This window comes from Bos javanicus, chromosome 15, assembly GCF_032452875.1.
Source record: "Bos javanicus breed banteng chromosome 15, ARS-OSU_banteng_1.0, whole genome shotgun sequence".
In the NCBI taxonomy this organism is placed as follows: Eukaryota; Metazoa; Chordata; class Mammalia; order Artiodactyla; family Bovidae; genus Bos; species Bos javanicus.
Genome location: NC_083882.1, coordinates 67,650,529 through 67,669,501, shown reverse-complemented (window position 1 = coordinate 67,669,501; position 18,973 = coordinate 67,650,529).

The following is an 18,973-nucleotide window of genomic DNA, read 5'->3' as shown; positions in this document are numbered from 1 at the left end:
AAAGAAGGAAGGGAAATTTCTTCCCACAGGTCAGTTAGGCTCTGATAGAATCCTAATAGGTTAGGTTTCTTGTAAAATTGTTTCTCTTGAGGGAAAACTTTGTTAAGAAAAGCAGAATTCTCTGGCATATTTCAAAACAGTTCCTTTTCCTCTCCCCCTACCAGACTCATCAGGGACTTTCCCTCCAATATTCACTATGAAATACCAGTAAAATTCCTAGCCGTAAAACCCACAAAAGTGTGGAGCCTCTCCTCTGACCATCTCCCTTGAGAAGTTTAACTCTCAAACTTCTCCATACTGAGCCTCCAGCAATTTGTCAACTATAGTTTAGGTTTGCCTACCCCACACTAGTCCCTCAAGAAGTTTCTGCTCTCGGGTTTCTTATCTGGTAAGTTATAATTCTCTGTGTTACTTCTTTGTCTCTCTAATTTTAGGGAGCAGTGACTTCTCGTGTGACTTCACATCTCTGAAAGATCTAAGAAGAGTTAACTTTTCAGTTAATTCAGCTTCTTACTTGTTAGAACAGAAGGATAATTCCCCAAGGTCTTTAAATGCCTGCAAGATCAGAAACCAGAAGTCCTGGATCAGAACCTTGAAGTTATCTTTTCAATGATCGTGTTCCTAGTATATACAAGTACTTAGTGAGCTGGATTTACCTTTCAGTTGACTTGTTATAGGACCCAAAAGAATGTAGAAGGTGAGGGCTATGAACAAAGCTAGTGGAGATGATGGAATTCCAGTTGAGCTATTTCAAATCCTGAAAGATGATGCTGTGAAAGTGCTGCACTCAATATGCCAGCAAATTTGGAAAACTCAGCAGTGGCCACAGGACTGGAAAAGGTCAGTTTTCATTCCAATCCCAAAGAAAGGCAATGCAAAGAATGCTCAAATGACCGCACAATTGCACTCATCTCACATGCTAGTAATGCTCAAAATTCTCCAGGCCAGGCTTCACAACCGTGAACTTCCAGATGTTCAAGCTGGTTTTAGAAAAGGCAGAGGAACCAGAGATCAAATTACCAACATCCGCTGGATCATCAAAAAAGCAAGAGAGTTCCAGAAAAACATCTATTTCTGCTTTATTGACTATGCCAAAGCCTTTGACTGTGTAGATCACAATAAACTGTGGACAATTCTGAAAGAGATGGGAATACCAGACCACCTGACCTGCCTCTTGAGAAATCTGTATGCAGGTCAGGAAGCAACAGTTAGAACTGGACATGGAACAACAGACTGGTTCCAAATAGGAAAAGGAGGACGTCAAGGCTGTATATTGTCACCCTGTTTATTTAACTTATATGCAGAGTACATCATGAGAAATGCTGGACTGGAAGAAACACAGGCTGGAATCAGGATTGCTGGGAGAAATATCAATCACCTCAGATATGCAGATGACACCACCCTTATGGCAGAAAGTGAAGAGGAACTCAAAAGCCTCTTGATGAAAGTGAAAGTGGAGAATGAAAAAGTTGGCTTTAAGCTCAACATTCAGAAAACGAAGATCATGGCATCTGGTCCCATTACTTCACGGGAAATAGATGGGGAAACAGTGGAAACAGTGTCAGACTTTATTTTGGAGGGCTCCAAAATCACTGCAGATGGTGACTGCAGCCATGAAATTAAAAGACGCTTACTCCTTGGAAGGAAAGTTATGACCAACCTAGATAGCATATTCAAAAGCAGAGACATTACTTTGCCAACAAAGGTTCATCTAGTCAAGGCTATGGTTTTTCCTGTGGTCATGTATGGATGTGAGAGTTGGACTGTGAAGAAAGCTGAGTGCCAAAGAATTGATGCTTTTGAACTGTGGTGTTGGAGAATACTTTTGAGAGACCCTTGGACTGCAAGGAGACCCAACCAGTCCATTCTGAAAGAGATGAGCCCTGGGATTTCTTTGGAAGGAATGATGCTAAAGCTGAAACTCCAGTACTTTGGTCACCTCATGTGAAGAGTTGACTCATTGGAAAAGTCTCTGATGGTTGGACGGATTGGGGGCAGGAGGAGAAGGGGACAACAGAGGATGAGATTGCTGGATGGCATCACTCACCCAATGGACGTGAGTCTGAGTGAACTCCAGGTGTTGGTGATGGACAGGGAGGCCTGGCGTGCTGCAATTTATGGGGTCGCAAAGAGTCGGACACGACTGAGCTGAACTGAACTGAGGGCTATGAAGATGACAGCTGCTTCAAGGAGCAAAGACTGCAAGTTTGCATGAATGAATCTGAAAAGTGTTTCCTATGGACTCTGCATGCTTTTTGAAACAATCACCTGCCTCTAGAGAAAATGTAATGAGACTAAAGGCAACTCTTCCTAATGGGAACTTATTTTGGATCATGATTAAGATTCTCTTTGGATAATAAATGGTAGGACTAAATCGGTATATTCAGTAGGGACACAAGAAAAACAAAATTCCTTGAGATTTACACAATGAAGAAGCAAAATATCTCATGGGGTGTCTGGTTTCTCTCATCCTGTGTTAAGCACTGAGTATAAATGAAAAGGTTGAGCTCATCATTCTAACTTATTTTTCATGTTCATAAAAAGCCAGACTTAGACAAGAGACAGCCCAAGAACCCAACTGACTGCCGGACATCTGAGTTTAAGATGGTTGTGCCTGTGTGCTCAGTCATGTCTGACTCTTTGTGACCCCATGGACTGTAACCAGGCAGGCTCCTCTGTCCATGGGATTTTCCAGGCAAGAATACTGGAGTGGGTTGCCATTTGCTCCTCCAGGGAATCTTCCCGACCCAGGGATCAAACTCACATTTCCTCTGTCTCCTGCATGGACAGGTGGATTCTTTAACACTAGCACCACCTGGAAAACTGGTTAAAATCCTCCAATATTTCTATGGCTTGAAATACTTCAACTTGGACCATCTGTTGCTTCAGTATCACCCAGAAATATTTCCTCAGCCTTTTCATAAAAAGAAGGAAAGCAGCAAGCTAATTTTGTTTAGTACATTTCCAATTTATTCTTTTTAAAGAATTATTAGTTATGGTTTCACTGTAGAATTTTTCAAAGGGAAAGTCAGGCTATGAGAAAACAATCTCTTGACATTCAAATAAAAATGTAACCAATGAAAGAGTTGAAAAAAATCAGCTAGCCAGGGAAATAACTTAGTTTACATCTAAGTTTGCTTTTCTCTTGTTTGTGCAAAGTCTCCTTTAGCTGATAAATATTTTTATTCAATGAAAGGAACACATATTTCAGGTGAAATGTTCTTATTCCAGAAGGAAAAGGAAATTCTGAAGTGAAGGCTATCCTGAGGAAATAATTTGGCAAAGAATATGATGTTTTCCTGTTTTTGCTTATTTCATAAACAGAATAAATATGGGTTACAAGGAACTAAATGGAAAAAAGATTCCCAGAATAATAGAATATGAAATCAGAATAGTTCCTGAGAGATCATCTGATCCATATTCCTTATTTTTTCCATGAGATCGAAGACCCAGGGAAGCAAACTTCATTGCCCAAAGTAACACAGATGGCTAGTGGCAGAACTGAAGCTCGAACTAAAACTTAAAATTCTCTTGATTGTCCTTTGTAATAGGACTCAAAGAATCTTCTTCCAAAGTCTACCTCTCTCTAACCATGATCTATTCTATCCTGCCAAGCCGCAGAAGGGCTATTTCTATTCTCCAGCAAGGAGATGACAGGTGAGACTCTGGTATAGACTGTCACCTAAAGAGGGACATGATAAAATTCAGAGTATGGAAAACTTCTTTTCTCATTTCTTATTCTTTTCAGTAACAACTGAGACTGAGCATTTTTATCAAATACCAATGGACACAACAGGCCACAGTTGTATTAGTGGCTCCTGTGACTGTCACCATGAAAGTCAGATGTTTTCACATTCTTCCACAGTTGCTGTATATTTTGAAACATCATTTATGTTCATAATGATTTTGAAATTAGGATACTCAGACTTGTTCCTAGACATTAACATTTAATGTCTTCATGAAACGGCACATACATTGCCATTTCACAAGTGTGGTTTTTAGTATTTGGTCATTGGTTTCCTTAGCAACCATATATAATTTATTTTATGGCCTGCCTTGAACAGACAATTATATGAAATTGTACAATGGTCCCCCAAAGGTCTTCTGTATCACAAGATACCTACAAATATTTCTCAGTTCAGTTCAGTCACTCAGTTGTGTCCAATTCTTTGCGACCCCATGAATCACAGCTCGCCAGGCCTCCCTGTCCACCACCAACTACCGGAGTTCACTGAAACTCATGTCCATCGAGTTGGTGATGCCATCCAACCAACTCATCCTCTGTTTTCCCCTTCTCCTCCTGCCCCCAGAGGCCCTCCTGCCTCTGAGTTCAGCATCAGAGACTTTTCCAATGAGTCAACTCTTCGCATGAGGTGACCAAAGTACTGGAGTTTCAGCTTTAGCATCAGTCCTTCCAATGAACAACCAGGACTGATCTCCTTTAGGATGGTCTGGTTGGATCTCCTTGCAGTCCAAGGGACTCTCAAGAGTCTTCTCCAACACCACAGTTCAAAAGCATCAATTCTTCGGCGCTCAGCTTTCTTCACAGTCCAACTCTCACATCCATACATGACCACTGGAAAAACCATAGCCTTGACTAGACAGACCTCTGTTGTCAAAGTAACATCTCTGCTTTTGAATATACTATCTATGTTGATCATAACTTTGCTTCCAAGGAGTAAGGGTCTTTTAATTTCATGACTGCAATCACCATCTGCAGTGATTTTGGAGCCCAAAAAAATTAAGTCTGACACTGTTTCCACTGTTTCCCCATCTATTTCCCATGAAGTGATGGGACCGGATGCCATGATCTTCGTTTTCTGAATGTTGAGCTTTAAGTCAACTTTTTCACTCTCCTCTCTCACTTTCATCAAGAGGCTTTTTAGTTCCTCTTCACTTTCTGCCATAAGGGTTGTGTCATCTGCATATCTGAGGTTATATATATATAACCATATACAGCCTTGACGTACTCCATTTCCTATTTGGAACCAGTCTGTTGTTCCATGTCCAGTTCTAACTGTTGCTTCCTGACCTGCATACAGGTTTCTCAAGAGGCAGGTCAGGTGGTCCACTATTCCCATCTCTTTCCGAATTTTCCACAGTTTATTGTGATCCACACAGTCAAAGGCTTTGGCATAATCAATAAAGCAGAAATAGATGTTTTTCTGGAACTCTCTTGCTTTTTCCATGATCCAGCAGATGTTGGCAATTTGATCTCTGGTTCCTCTGCCTTTTCTAAATCCAGCTTGAACATCTGCAAGTTCACGGTTCATGTATTGCTGAAGCCTGGCTTGGAGAATTTTGAGCATTACTTTACTAGCATGTGAGATGAGTACAATTGTGCAGTAGTTTGAGCATTCTTTAGCATTGCCTTTCTTTGGGATTGGAATGAAAACTGACCTTTTCCAGTCCTGTGGCCACTGCTGAGTTTTCCAAATTTGCTGGCATGAGTGCAACACTTTCACAGCATCATCTTCCAGGATTTGAAATAGCTCAACTGGAATTCCGTCACCTCCACCAGCTTTGTTCTTAGTGATGCTTTCTAAGGCCCACTTGACTTCACATTCCAGGATGCCTGGCTCTAGGTGAGTGATCACACCATTGTGATTACCTGGGTCATGAAACTCTTTTTGGTACAGTTCTTCTATGTATTCTTGCCACCTCTTCTTAATATCTTCTGCTTCTGTTAGGTCCATACCATTTCTGTCCTTTATTGAGCCTATCTTTGCATGAAATGTTCCCTTGGTATCTCTAATTTTCTTGAAGAGATCTCTAGTCTTTCCCATTCTGTTGTTTTCCTCTATTTCTTTGCATTGATTGCTGAGGAAGGCTTTCTTATCTCTCCTTGCTAGTCTTTAGAACTCTGTATTCAGATGCTTATATTTTTCCTCATCTCCTTTGCTTTTCGCTTTTCTTCTTTTCACAGCTACAAATACTTCTAGAGCTAGCTAAATCTCTGATTTAAAAGTGGTCCCATAGCTTCATGGCAGGCCAAAAAAAGACCTTAGAATATATCTACAACTGGGGAGTAGACCAAGATGTGAGCTCCTGAGCCAAAATCATTATGAGTAAGTAAGAAGTCTGCTTGAATTAATTAACCACATTCAGCAACAAGGCTTGAATGTTAGGGTGAAGGACTGGGCTTCTGGTTCAAATCTGGACCATGCTTGTCAACTTCTCTTAGGCAATGCTCCCTGCTACCCCTCCCCAACTCCCTTTGCCCTATCATGCAATACATCAGTGAAATTACTGAATCCCTGGGAACCAAGTCTTTCTGCTATGAGACACCTCTGTGAATGCTGGATCCAAGAGGGAAAAAAGGGTTTTCCTCTGGCAGAGAGGATGTCGCAGCAGTGTTACCTGAAGCCTTGAGCAACCCAGAGTTGGGCCAGCCAAACGAGAACAGAAACCAAGTGGATGGTGGACCACAATCAGCAAACTATCAACTAACAATTCAGTAGAAAAGAGGCAGCAGCATCAATTTTCACAGCAAGCATCATGTCACCAGCTGTAGAATACACCAGTTAGGAAGTCAGATGCAGCTCCCACAATGTCTGGGTTTGAACTGATTCAACCTCTTATAAAAGATACACAATTTAGCCAAGTTACTTCACCTTCCTGTGCTGTAAAATATAATAGCTGTAACTATTTCATAGGGTTTTGTGAGACCAAAATGCATACATTTCAAGAAAGTGTATATAATAGGGCCTGATCCACTGTAAGCATTCAATAAATGTTAGCTATTAGGGGTAGCAATCGCTCTGAATATATACACAGGTCAACTGTGCTCTCCAACATATCATGGAACTCCTTGAATGCATAAACTGCTGTTGGCATTAGGAGCACAGACAGGTTACCAATGTAAGACCCTTTGGGATCCTCAGGGATTTTGAAAGGATGTATTTCCTGGAAATAATTTGACTCCTTTGAAATATCAAAATCAAGGGTACTATTAGAAAGGTGAAAACATGAGAAACAGCAATTAATCCTTCATAACGATTCTGTTATTGTTGTAATTATGTGTACAAGAAGAATAGTTAAGTTCCTGAATTACCTTCAATTTTAAAGACCAAATTTTAGTAGTCTAAGTCACGTATTATGTCTCAGTCACTTAAACCTACAAGACAGCACTTAGTCCGAGGTCTGATCTATTTTAAGAATGCAGCAAATGCCTTTGAATAAATGAAAAACAAGTTCACTAGCTCTCTGCAGTGCAAGGTAAGTCTCACAGAATTCACAATACCTGTGAAATCTAGATATTTCATTTTTAATGCTATTCATGTCCTGGTATAATATACCAATAATATGTTGAAATATAAGCATTTGTTCAAGGTGTAAATAAAAGTGCTATTTATTAATTTGCTACTTCTTCCTCACTGTTTTTATTGATGGCACAGTGATAGGGACTTGGATTTTTATTCTAACCCGGCACCGTCACAAAATTTTAGTCATAATATTTTACGAATCAGTTTCTTTAGAAATAATAGCCCACTTATTATATGCAAGAAGGGCTTTCACTCACTCCTTTCCCCCTCACCCAATTCCCAGGATAACTTCCATTTCTTGCCCACGCAAGAGTGACAACAGCAAGTTTAAACCAATTTGTTATTCATTCTTGATTAGATATCCAGGGACACTAATGTTTACAAATGTCCAGGCTTGTAAATGGGATGCTTAATCTCCTGTGCTGCTGGGATGCCTGATTGACTGGAAGATTAGTGGCTTTTATTCCTAAAGTGTTTGTGTGGTCCAGGCAAAGCTTCGCTAGGAGAGTCATCATCTCTATAATGAGCAGTCTGGAATGGTGCCCTAGTCCGTGCCCTGGCTCTGTGTTTACCCACAGCTGCCTTCTCCCAGTTGAGGGGTCAGTGATCCTATAGTTTCATTGGCTTATCCCAAACTAGATGCAGCTGAAGCTCCAAGTTCCTAAAGCACAACTCAAGAAAATGTCTTATTGTTTAGGCTCCATGCTGCTTGGAGAACATGCAAGTCTTCACAACCTTGATTAGTGATGGCAGGTGGAATGGGTTTAACCCGTAGCTTCAGGGTTCCACCCCCACCCATCTTTTGATTATTCCTTAATCTGGAGCAGAGGGGGTGTGGATGGCCCTGGCTACTTTCTGCTGATAAGGGGTATAGACCCAACAAGGGCTTGAAAAAATGAAACTAGCTAGCAGTTGTTTGGAGAAGGCAATGGCACCCCACTCCAGTACTCTTGCCTGGAAAATCCCATGGATGGAGGAGCCTGGTAGGCTGCCGTCTATGGGGTCACACAGAGTTGGACACGACTGAAGTGACTTAGAAGCAGCAGCAGTTGTTTGAGAGTGTTTTCTTGTTTCTGGTTTCAAATTCACACTTTGATCTCAATAAATAAATACTTCCTATGAGCCAGCTGTCAAGGTGCTCATAGACCCAAGATTGGTTACAAACCCCAAAGATATACCCCTGGGGCCCAAAGAATGCCAGACATGGTTAATTTTTAGTTTCAAGTTTTAGCAGTTTTATCAAGGACACAGTCAAGAAGGGATTTTTGGTGTCTCAGCTTTTTATGTGTTTTCATATCTCAATCATTATCCATTTGGCTGAAACACTTAGGTATTAAATATGGAAGAGACATAGGCTGGGAAAATTATGGTTTCTTCAATATCCTAACCAAGTAGAACCTTGACAGGGATAGATGCCAGAGTTGTTTTGTTTGTTTTAAATATGAAGATTTAATATCAAAGAGAACAAAGTTCCAGCTGAGAGAAAGAGGACAGGTGATCAGCCTAATTGATAGGTTACATCTTAAGGCAGTGAAGTTGTTGAAAACTGACCAGTACAACCAAGTACATACAGTTCATGTACTTGTGCATGATCAAGTACAGGAAGTGATTTTGGACAGTAGGTCCATTGCTAGAGATACACCTACTTTCACCAAAGTAGGAAAAATCTAGTTACCAAGTTGTCCCTGCAAGCCTGGAGGGACAGAAACAAAGGCCTAACAAAAGAAAAGCTCACTCTCATAACTTAGGAAGTTACTTCAATTGCCTTCTAAAGAGTTTCACTTTACCAAAAGCCACCACTGCAGCAAGCCCACTCACCTTATTTCTTGCGGTTTCTGAGAAGCAACTTGAGATCTGTTTTGGTTCACCTGCCCCCAGGAGAAGTCAGCATCAGGGTCTGGAACCGTGCAAGTTTGGGCAACCTTGTTCCCGGTTTTTGTGCAGCATGGCTTCCGTTTCCCATCTATATCTCATAAGGCCCAGTCCAGCAAAGACAAAACCAGTCTTCTGGATGTTTGTCCTCCAAGATTTCAGTCTAGAGGGGTCATAATCTCTTCCTTTAAAAGCTTCATTCAAGGTTTTGCTATGAGTCTGAAGTTAGGGATCCAGACACAGCAGAAGCCAGCCATTCCCAGGAACCACCGAAGTTGTCGAGGTGGGAACTGCCACTCACTATAACTTCTGTGGCTTCAAAAAACAATTCTCTATCTTTAAATTCAAAAACCCCAAAATACTTAAAATGGAGGACCAAAAAAAAAAAAAAAAAAGAAACTGGTTGTTCTGCAGAAGCTGCAGAGCTGAAGTGCCTGTGAAAAAGAGTAAAACGCAGGCACAGACCTCAAGCTGGTCTCCTGAAGTCCACGGGCTCTGGGTATTTATGGGATCAGGAATGAAGAGGCCCAGCATGCTGAGGGTGCACAGCAGGGAGGCGTGGGCAATGTGGGGAAAGGTGATGGGGAACAGGTGCTGGGGAATCACTGTTCTGCACAGGCATAACTAGGCTACAGACCTCTGGACCATCACAAAGTTAGGAGCAGACATGCGCAGGTCCAGTTGAGGGGTTGGTGGTCCTATCCCACTTCATAGACTCATCCTAAAATAGACACAGCTGATTTCAAGTTCCTGGAGAACAACTCCAGCAAACATCTCAATGCTTAGGCTCAATACAACTTGGAGGAAGCCTAAGTCTTAACATCACCTTGAGCAGTGACAGCAGGTGAAATAGATGTGACTCGTTACCCATGGGTTCAATTTGAGAATCAAATCAGAAACAGGGCTGTTATCCTTGACTTATAAAGTTAGGGGGCATTTGATGACTTATTTTCTTTAAAGTATTTTTTTATTGAAGTATAATTGATTTATAATGTTGTTTTGGTTCCAGGTATACAGGAAAGTGATTCTGATATGTGTGTGTGTGGAGAAAAGGAAATATATACCCATCTGAATGCAAAGTTCCAAAAAATAGCAAGGAGAGATAAAAAGACTCAATGCAAAGAAATAGAGGAAAACAATAGAATGAGAAAGACTAGAGATCTCTTCAAGAAAATTAGAGACAAGAGAAGGTAATGGCAACCCATTCCAGTACTCTTGCCTGGAAAATCCCATGGGCGGAGGGGCCTGGTGGGTGCAGTCCATGGGGTCGCTAGGAGTTGACACGACTGAGTGACTTCACTTTATTTTTTCACTTTCATGCATTGGAGAAGGAAATGGCAGCCCACTCCAGTGTTCTTGCCTGGAGAATCCCAGGGATGAAGGAGCCTGGTGGGCTGCCGTCTATGGGGTCACACAGAGTCAGACACGACTGAAGAGACTTAGCAGCAACAGTAGCAGGAAATATTTCATGCAAAGATGGTCTCAATAAAGGACAGAAATTATATGGACCTAACAGGAAGCAAAAGATATTAGAAAGAGGTGGCAAAAATACATAGAAGAACTGTACCAAAAAAAATCTTAATGACCTGTATAACCATGATGGTGATAACCACCTAGAGCCAGACATCCTGGAATGAGAAGTCAAGTGGGCCTTAGGAAGCATCACTACCAACAAAGATGGGGAGGTGATGGAATTCCAGCTGACCTATTTCAAATCCTAAAGATGATACTGCTGAAGTGTTGCATTCAATATGCCAGTACATGAACCAAGAACTTCCAGATATTCAAACTGGATTTAGAAAAGGCAGAGGAACCAGAGATCAAATTGCCAACATCCGCTGGATCATAGAAAAAGCAAGAGAATTCCAAGAAAACATTTACTTCTGCCTCATTGACTATGCTAAAGCCTTTGACTGTGTGAATGAAGTGAAAGTCGCTCAGTCATGTATGACTCTTTGTGACCCCATGGACTATACAGTCCATGGAATTCTCCAGGCCAGAATACTGGAGTGGGTAGCTGGGCCCTCCTCTAGGGAATCTTCCCAACCCAGGGATCAAACCCAGGTCTCCCACATTACAGGTGGATTCTTTACCAGCTGAGTCACAACTGTATGGATCACAACAAACTGCAGAAAATTCCTAAAAAGATGGGAATACCAGACCAAATTACTGTCTCCGAGAAATCTGTATGCAGGTCAAGAAGCAACAGTTAGAACTGAACATGGAACAATGGACTGGTTCCAAACTGGGAAAGGAGTACAGCAAGGCCGTATATTGTCACCATGTTTATTTAACTTATATGCACCAGGGTGGTGTCATCTGCATATCTGAGGTTATTGATGTTTCTCCTGGCAATCTTTATTACAGCTTGTGATTCATCCAGCTCAGCATTTCACATTAACCTCAGATATGCAGATGACACCACCCTTGTGACAGAAAGTGAAGAGGAACTAAAGAGTCTCCTGATAAAGGTGAAAGAGGAGAGTGAGAAAGTTGGCTTAAAACTCAACATTCAAAAAACTATTGTCATGGCATCTGGTCCCATGACTTAATGGCAAATAGATGGATAAACAATGGAAACAGCGACAGACTTTATTTTCTTGGGCTCCAAAATCACTGCAGATGGTGACTGAAGCCATGAAATTAAAAGACGCTTGCTTCTTGGAAGAAAAGCTATGACCAACCTAGAGAGCATATTAAAAAGGAGAGACCACTTTGCCAACAAGTATCTGTATTGTCAAAGCTATGGTTTTTCCAGTAGTCATGTACAGACCATAAAGAAGGCTGAGTGCCAAAGAATTGATGCTTTTGAACTGTGGTGTTATAGAAGACTCTTCAGAGACCCTTGGACAGCAAGGAGATCAAACCAGTTAGTCCTAAAGGAAATAAGTCCTAAATATTCAATGGAAGGCTGATGCTAAAGCTGAAGCTCCAATACTTTGGCCACCTGATGTGAAAAGCTGACTCTTTGTAAAATACCCTGATGCTGGGAAAGATTGAAGGCAGGAGGAGAAGGGGCCAACAGTGGACAAGATGGCTGGATGGCATCACCAACTCAATGGACATGAGTTTGAGCAAACTCTGAAAGATAGTGAAGGACAGGGAAGCCTGATGTGCTATACAGTCGTCCATAGGGTGGAAAAGAGTCAGACACCACTGAGAGACTGAACAACAACAAATATACCATATCCTCTGGTGAGCAGAGCTGTGTCAAGCGGGGTATCTAGAGGTGGTTGTGTCCTCAGGAAGACTTTAGGCAGCCTATCTGCTAATGGGTGGCACTGTGGTCCCACCTTGTTGGTTGTTTGGCCCTAAGTGTCCCAGCATGAGAACTTACTGGCTATTGAGTAGCTGCTGGGTGAGGCCAAGTCTTGGTAATGATTACCCAAGCAATATGTCTGCCTCCAGCAAGAGTTCAAGAAGATGAGCACTCCCTGATATTTCTTCCACAAACTTTTATGACCCCAGAGAGACACACAGCCATTCCCTGTCTGCCCAGGAGACCCTCCAAGACCAGCCGGTAGGGCTGCCCCAGGCTCCTATGGAATCACTGCTTTGGTCCTGGGTCCTAGTGTGCATGAGACCTCATATGCACGCTCTGAGAGTGGAGTGTCTGTTTCCCCTAGTCCTGTGGCGCTCCTGTAGTCAGGCACTTCTGGCCCTGCAAAGCCAATGAGACCAGACCACGAGACTGGGAAGCTTGACATGGGGCTGAGAACTCTCACTCCTGCAAGATGGAGCAGATATTTATATAATATAATATATATAACATACATAATATAATATATAATAATAATTATATCTGTGATCTAATTACTCCCCAGTTTGGGGGTCACTCTTCTGAGGGGGTGGTGTGGGATTTGATTGTATCATGAGTGCATCCCTCCTACTGTCTCATTTGCTTTCATCTTTATGTCTTTGGATTTCCCTGGTGGCTCAGACTATAAAGCATCTGCCTACAATGCAGGAGACCCAGGTTCGATCCCTGGGTTGAGAAGATCCCCTGAAGAAGGAAATTGCAACCCACTCCAGTACTCTTGCCTGGAGAATCCCATGGATGGAGAAGCCTGATGGGCTACAGTCCATGGGGTTGCAAAGAGTCAGACACAACTGAGCGATTTCATTTTCTTTTTTTATGTCTTCAGATGTAGAATATCTTTTTTGTAGATTCCATTCTTTTTTATTGACAGTGGTCCAGTAATTAATTGTAATTTATGGTTCTTGTGAAAGGAGGTGAGCTCAAGGTCATTCTACTCCACCATCTTGTCTACACGCATACTGATATCTTCATGTTCTTTCTGTGAGCAAGTTATCATAGGTGCAAACTGAGGCATCCTCAGTTCAATTCAGCCACTCAGTCATGTCTGACTCTTTGTGACCCCATGGACTGCAGCACACCAGGCTACCCTGTCCATCACCAACTCTCGGAGCCTGCTCAAAGTCATGCCTCTTATTTATCTTGATATTTCTATTGGCCTTATTATTTTCCTGCATTGCTTACCTCTGTTGAATTCCTAAGTTCTCCCAATTCTCTGAGATAATATCAAATCTCTTAAATACCTACTTGGAGTTTTTTGTTTTCTTATTCTACTTTGACTTTTATAAGTTTACTGCATGATTCAGTAGTTCAGTTCAGTTGCTCAGTCCTGTCTGACTCTCTGTGACCCCATGGACTGCAGCACGCCAGGCTTCCCTGTCCATCACCAACTCCCGGACCTTTCTCACACTCATGTCCATTGAGCCATCCAACCATCTCATCCTCTGTTGTCCCCTTCTCCTCCTGCCTTCAATCTTCCCAGCCTTAGGGTCTTTTCCAAAGAGTCAGTTCTTCGCATAGATGGCCAAAGTATTGGAGCTTCAGACGCTAATGGTGAAACATGGGCTGAGCTTTGTGGTCAGTGGGAAACTGTTTATGATCAAAGATACTTAGGCAAGGCTATGGCAAATGTTGTGAGCTTCCTTGCCCTCTCTGACCTGACAACCATTTGCCAATCTGAAAGCTCTGTCAATCATTGCTATACAACCATCTCTCTTTTTCATGGTTAGCTATTACTCTGTCACTGAACCAGGCTCATCTTGCCCCAACACACAGCAAACCAAAATGCCCAGCTGATCTCTCAGGGCTACACATATTCAGATGTCATGACGACTCTCCCATGGATGACTTCAGCCCTGACCACATTGCCAGAGTTCCAGCGTCAAAGGTTATTGTCCAATTTGCTGCTAAATACTTCCAGGCTCTTCTCCAGGGAGAAGGCTTATGAAATGACTCATTGGTGGTGAGTCATTGGTCTATGTTTCTCTAATGAGTGAATCTGATCTATTAAATGGCTTAAGAATGGAGGGTTTAGTCTCTTTCTCCTCTCCACCTGGACTGGAGGGAGACAATGACCTATGTCTCCCGAAAATTCAACTTTGCTTCAGGTGGGCAAGTTCAGAAATGCAGGGTAGGTCTCAGCAAACTAACTTTAGCTCAAAGTAAGACAAATCTTCAAACTTAACCACTGTTGAAAATCAGAAAATAGCTGGGTTTCCATTCTCTTGACTCCTTTGTCTTATTTCCTATTGAGTGAGAAATCAGTCCAGGAAATAACATGCTACTTTGTAATCTACTGCTGTATAACAAATCATCTAGAATTTGATAGCTTAAAATAAAAACAATCATATTTTTGGCTTGTAAATTTACAATTTGGGAAGAGTTTGGCAGAATAGGCTCATCATGATCCCATGAAGCATCAGCAGCCCAACTGGTCTGTAGGATATGATTCCAACATGGCTATCAAGTTGCTGGGAGTGTCAGCTGGGAGTTCATCTGGGGCTGTTGGCCGAGGGCCACTCCCTGGGGCTGGTTGGGCTTCCTCACAGCATGATCAGTTTCAAAAGCAAGTATTCAAAGAGGCCCAGATGGAAGCTGCATGAATTCTTATCAACCAGCCTGAGAAGGCTCAGAATTTTACTCTACAGCATTTTATGATCAACCAAATCTCTAAGGCAAGCCCAGATTCAAGAGGAGAAATGCCATCTTTCAACAGAAGGCAAAGTAAAATAAGGTGCACCCACTGTTAATCTATCACAGATGCTATTGATTGAACTTCCTCTAGAAGTCTGATGCCCTGAAAGGTACAACTATACAAAAACAAACATATAAGAAAACAGAAATCATAGTCCAGCTTGCTAGTTTTTCTGAAAAGTTTAAGAAGAGACCAAAAAATATAAAAAGTCTGTTTCTAAATCCCAATAGTCTTCAGCTTTATGGATACTGACTAATTCATGAATAAATTCTGGAACCAAGAAGAATTAAATGTTCCAGGGTCTCATCAGACATCAATATAAAACTGATTTCTGTCCTAAACTCTTTATCACCTGATTTCCCACGTCTAAATTGTTCCTAAGCAGAACTGTAACCAGAATGATTTAAAAGTTGTGTCTCAAGTGCTTAGTACTTTTCCATTCATTTACTGTCCTTTCCAAAATCCATTAAGGGAAAGAAAAAATGACACCCTAAACTTTGAGGATGCCAGTTCAATTACCTAAATTGAAGAGGCTGAACCAGGTCATCAAAAGATTCTCTGAACTCCTACTTTCTTATAAATTCAGCTAACTCCAGCATTATTATAAAAAAAAATATCATCAGACATTAAACAGAGTTAGAAAGAGTAGGTCATTCCCTCCCAATGTGGGACAGAGGGATGCTCTGAGTTAAAACTACTACTATTTGTCTATTTTGTTATTAAAAACATTCACTACCATTGGCCATAAAATTAGAGATGCATGTGTGAGGTTTATAAAGGTTATAAGTAGTTGAAGATCCACTGGGTCTTCTTTTAATAGATTTGTGAGATTCAAGGTGAGTCATTATCTCAAAGATGTCTTTTGTTGTGGGAAAGAGGAAAGATGTGCATGCTTATTCTTTAAGTTCATTAAGTGCAGGAATACAAAACTTGGCCATGTGAAGTTTATATGGTCACTAGAGGAAGATTCTGTTCAATGTCGGCTTTTTAACTGTAGAAAGAAATATTTTTCCAAGGGGAAATCACAAGATCTGTTTGGGAGCTCTAAAGCCATCTGGGAGACATTGCACAAGTTCTTTACTACCTAAAAATGTTAGGATTCAAAGGTCTCAGTCTTTTTCCCACTTTTATTAGGGATGTACTTTTTACATCCTAATAATAAAAAGAAGTTTAACATTCATCAACCGCCAACTATACCAACTAAGAACCAAGAAAAATAAAAACGTTGTGACACTTCACTGTTTATTTCATTTAAAAGCAGAATTAGCAATATATAGAATAATGAAGGGGCTTCCCTGGTGGCTCAGACAATAAAGAATCTGCCTGCAATGCCGGAGATATGGGTTCAATCCCTGCCTCAGGAAGATCGCGTGGAGAAGGGAATGGCTACCCTCTTTAGTATTCTTACCTGGAAAATCCCATGAGCAGAGGAGCCTGGTGGTCTACAGTCCAGGGAGTAGCAAAGAGTTGAACAGGCCTAAGCAACTAAGCACACACACACTATCGCTGTAAATAAGTTAAAAAAAAAATGTACTTGGTCACAGTTTTATCCTATATTCAGGAAATACAGGAAATAGAGCAACATGAATGTGCAACTGGCACACTGCAACAGGGAGATGGATTAGCAAAACCCTGACTGTGATAAATGAGTCTTGTTCCAAAACAGATAATATGGGAGGAAAAGAAAAGGAAGAAGAGGAAGATTTACATTAAGAGAATTAAAATGTATATTAAATAAAAATAATGGGCAAGATTAGGGCATAGAAATGAAATTTTGATTGGTTAAATGAAAGGAAATAGCTACTTTAAGTTTTAGGATAATGAATTCTCAGAATATTTTGGAAGGATAAAAGGCTTATGACTGGGGCAGGACACATGAGGGGCCTTCTGGGGTGACTGACAAGGCATCTGAGTTGAACTGGATTGTGATTTCAAGTGTGTTTGCCTTATAGTACTGGGCTAAGCTAGATATACGTTTGTGTGATCTTTGAATCTTTATCTCCTTTTACCGAAAAAAAAAAAAAATATCTAAAACAACAACAAAAAAGAATAGTTGAAGAATTATATGCTTGTATTTTTTTTTAATTACATCTACAAGTAGCTCATAGATTTTTCCAAAATTAGTAAGGAAACAATATATAGAACTGAATGATAACAAAAATACCTTACAAATTTTAAAAAGCAAATAATGTGGCAAGTTTAAAGGGAAATCTATAACTTTGGACAGTCATTCTAGAAAAGAGGAGAAGCAAACCATTCATAAGTTAAATTATAATATCAAAAGAAAAAAAAAGGAAAAGCCTGCAGAATGGAGAAAGAGTAATAAAATGAGAAATTTAACAAGAAAAATATACAGTATAGAAGAAAGTGGACTGGCAAGGCAATCCAGATTAAAAAAGAATATAAAACTGAGCAATCATGCAGATTAACAGAGGCCCTAATTACACACCAGCAGATATTAAGAGATGATAAAATAATATTATAAACATCTTTATGTAAAAATCTCAAAAGCATATACAAAATGACAAATTCCTAGAAAACAATAATGTACTAAAATTCAGTCAAGAAGAAATAAAATATTTGAATAATCCTATACAGTTGAAGGAAACATAGTAACTTTTAAAAAATTCTTTCCACAAAGGTAACACCAGGGCTAGAGATTTTTATAAGGGAGTTCTACAAAATATTCAGTTTTACATGACTTTCAGAAAAGAAAAAGAGTAACAATGCTTGAATTATTCCATAAAGTATATATACTCTTACATTAAAGCCAATAATACATTAGGAGAAATTAAAAATTTAGGTCAATCTCACTCATAAATGTGGATGTGAAAATACTAAAATATTAGCAAGCTAAATATATTGATGTAAGAAAAACATAAAACATTACGACAACATGATTTTATCCCAAAAATGTAAGGTTCATACAATACTGGGAATGCTTTCAGGTGCTTTACCAGAGGAAACAATTGATGGGGAAACTCATGTAGCCTGCTAAATACACTTATTAAAAAATTACTAGATAAAAATTAAAAATCTATTCATTCTTAAAGAAAAAACTTAAGGAGCTAGAAATTATTTCTACAAAATCAATATACATAGCAGTAAAAAGTAATAAAGCATTGTCTATTATTGTAAGACAAGGATATCCAGTATTACATCCTCTATTAATAGGTACTCTTGTAATAAAGATATTCAGTTCAGTTCAGTTCAGTCTCTCAGTCATGTCCAACTCTTTGTGACCCCATGAATCGCAGCATGCCAGGCCTCCCTGTCCATCACCAACTCCCAGAGTTCACTCAGACTCACGTCCATCGAGCCAGTGATGCCATCCTGCCATCTCATCCTCTGTCGTCCCCTTCTCCTCCTGCCCCCAATCCCTCCAACCATCAGAGTCTTTTCCAATGAGTAAACTCTTCGCATGAGGTGGCCAAAGTACTGGAGTTTCAGCTTCAGAATCATTCCTTCCAAAGAAATCCCAGAGCTGATCTCCTTCAGAATGGACTGGTTGGATCTCCTTGCAGTCCAAGGGACTCACAAGAGTCTTCTCCAACACCACAGTTCAAAAGCATCAATTCTTTGGTGATCAGCTTTCTTCACAGTCCAACTCTCACATCCGTACATGACCACAGGAAAAACCATAGCCTTGACTAGACGAAACTTTGTTGGCAAAGTAATGTCTCTGCTTTTGAATATGCTATCTAGGTTGGTCATAACTTTCCTTCCAACGAGTAAGGGTCTTTTAATTTCATGGCTGCAGTCACCATCTGCAGTGATTTTGGAGCCCAAAAAGATAAAGTCTGACACTGTTTCCACTGTTTCCCC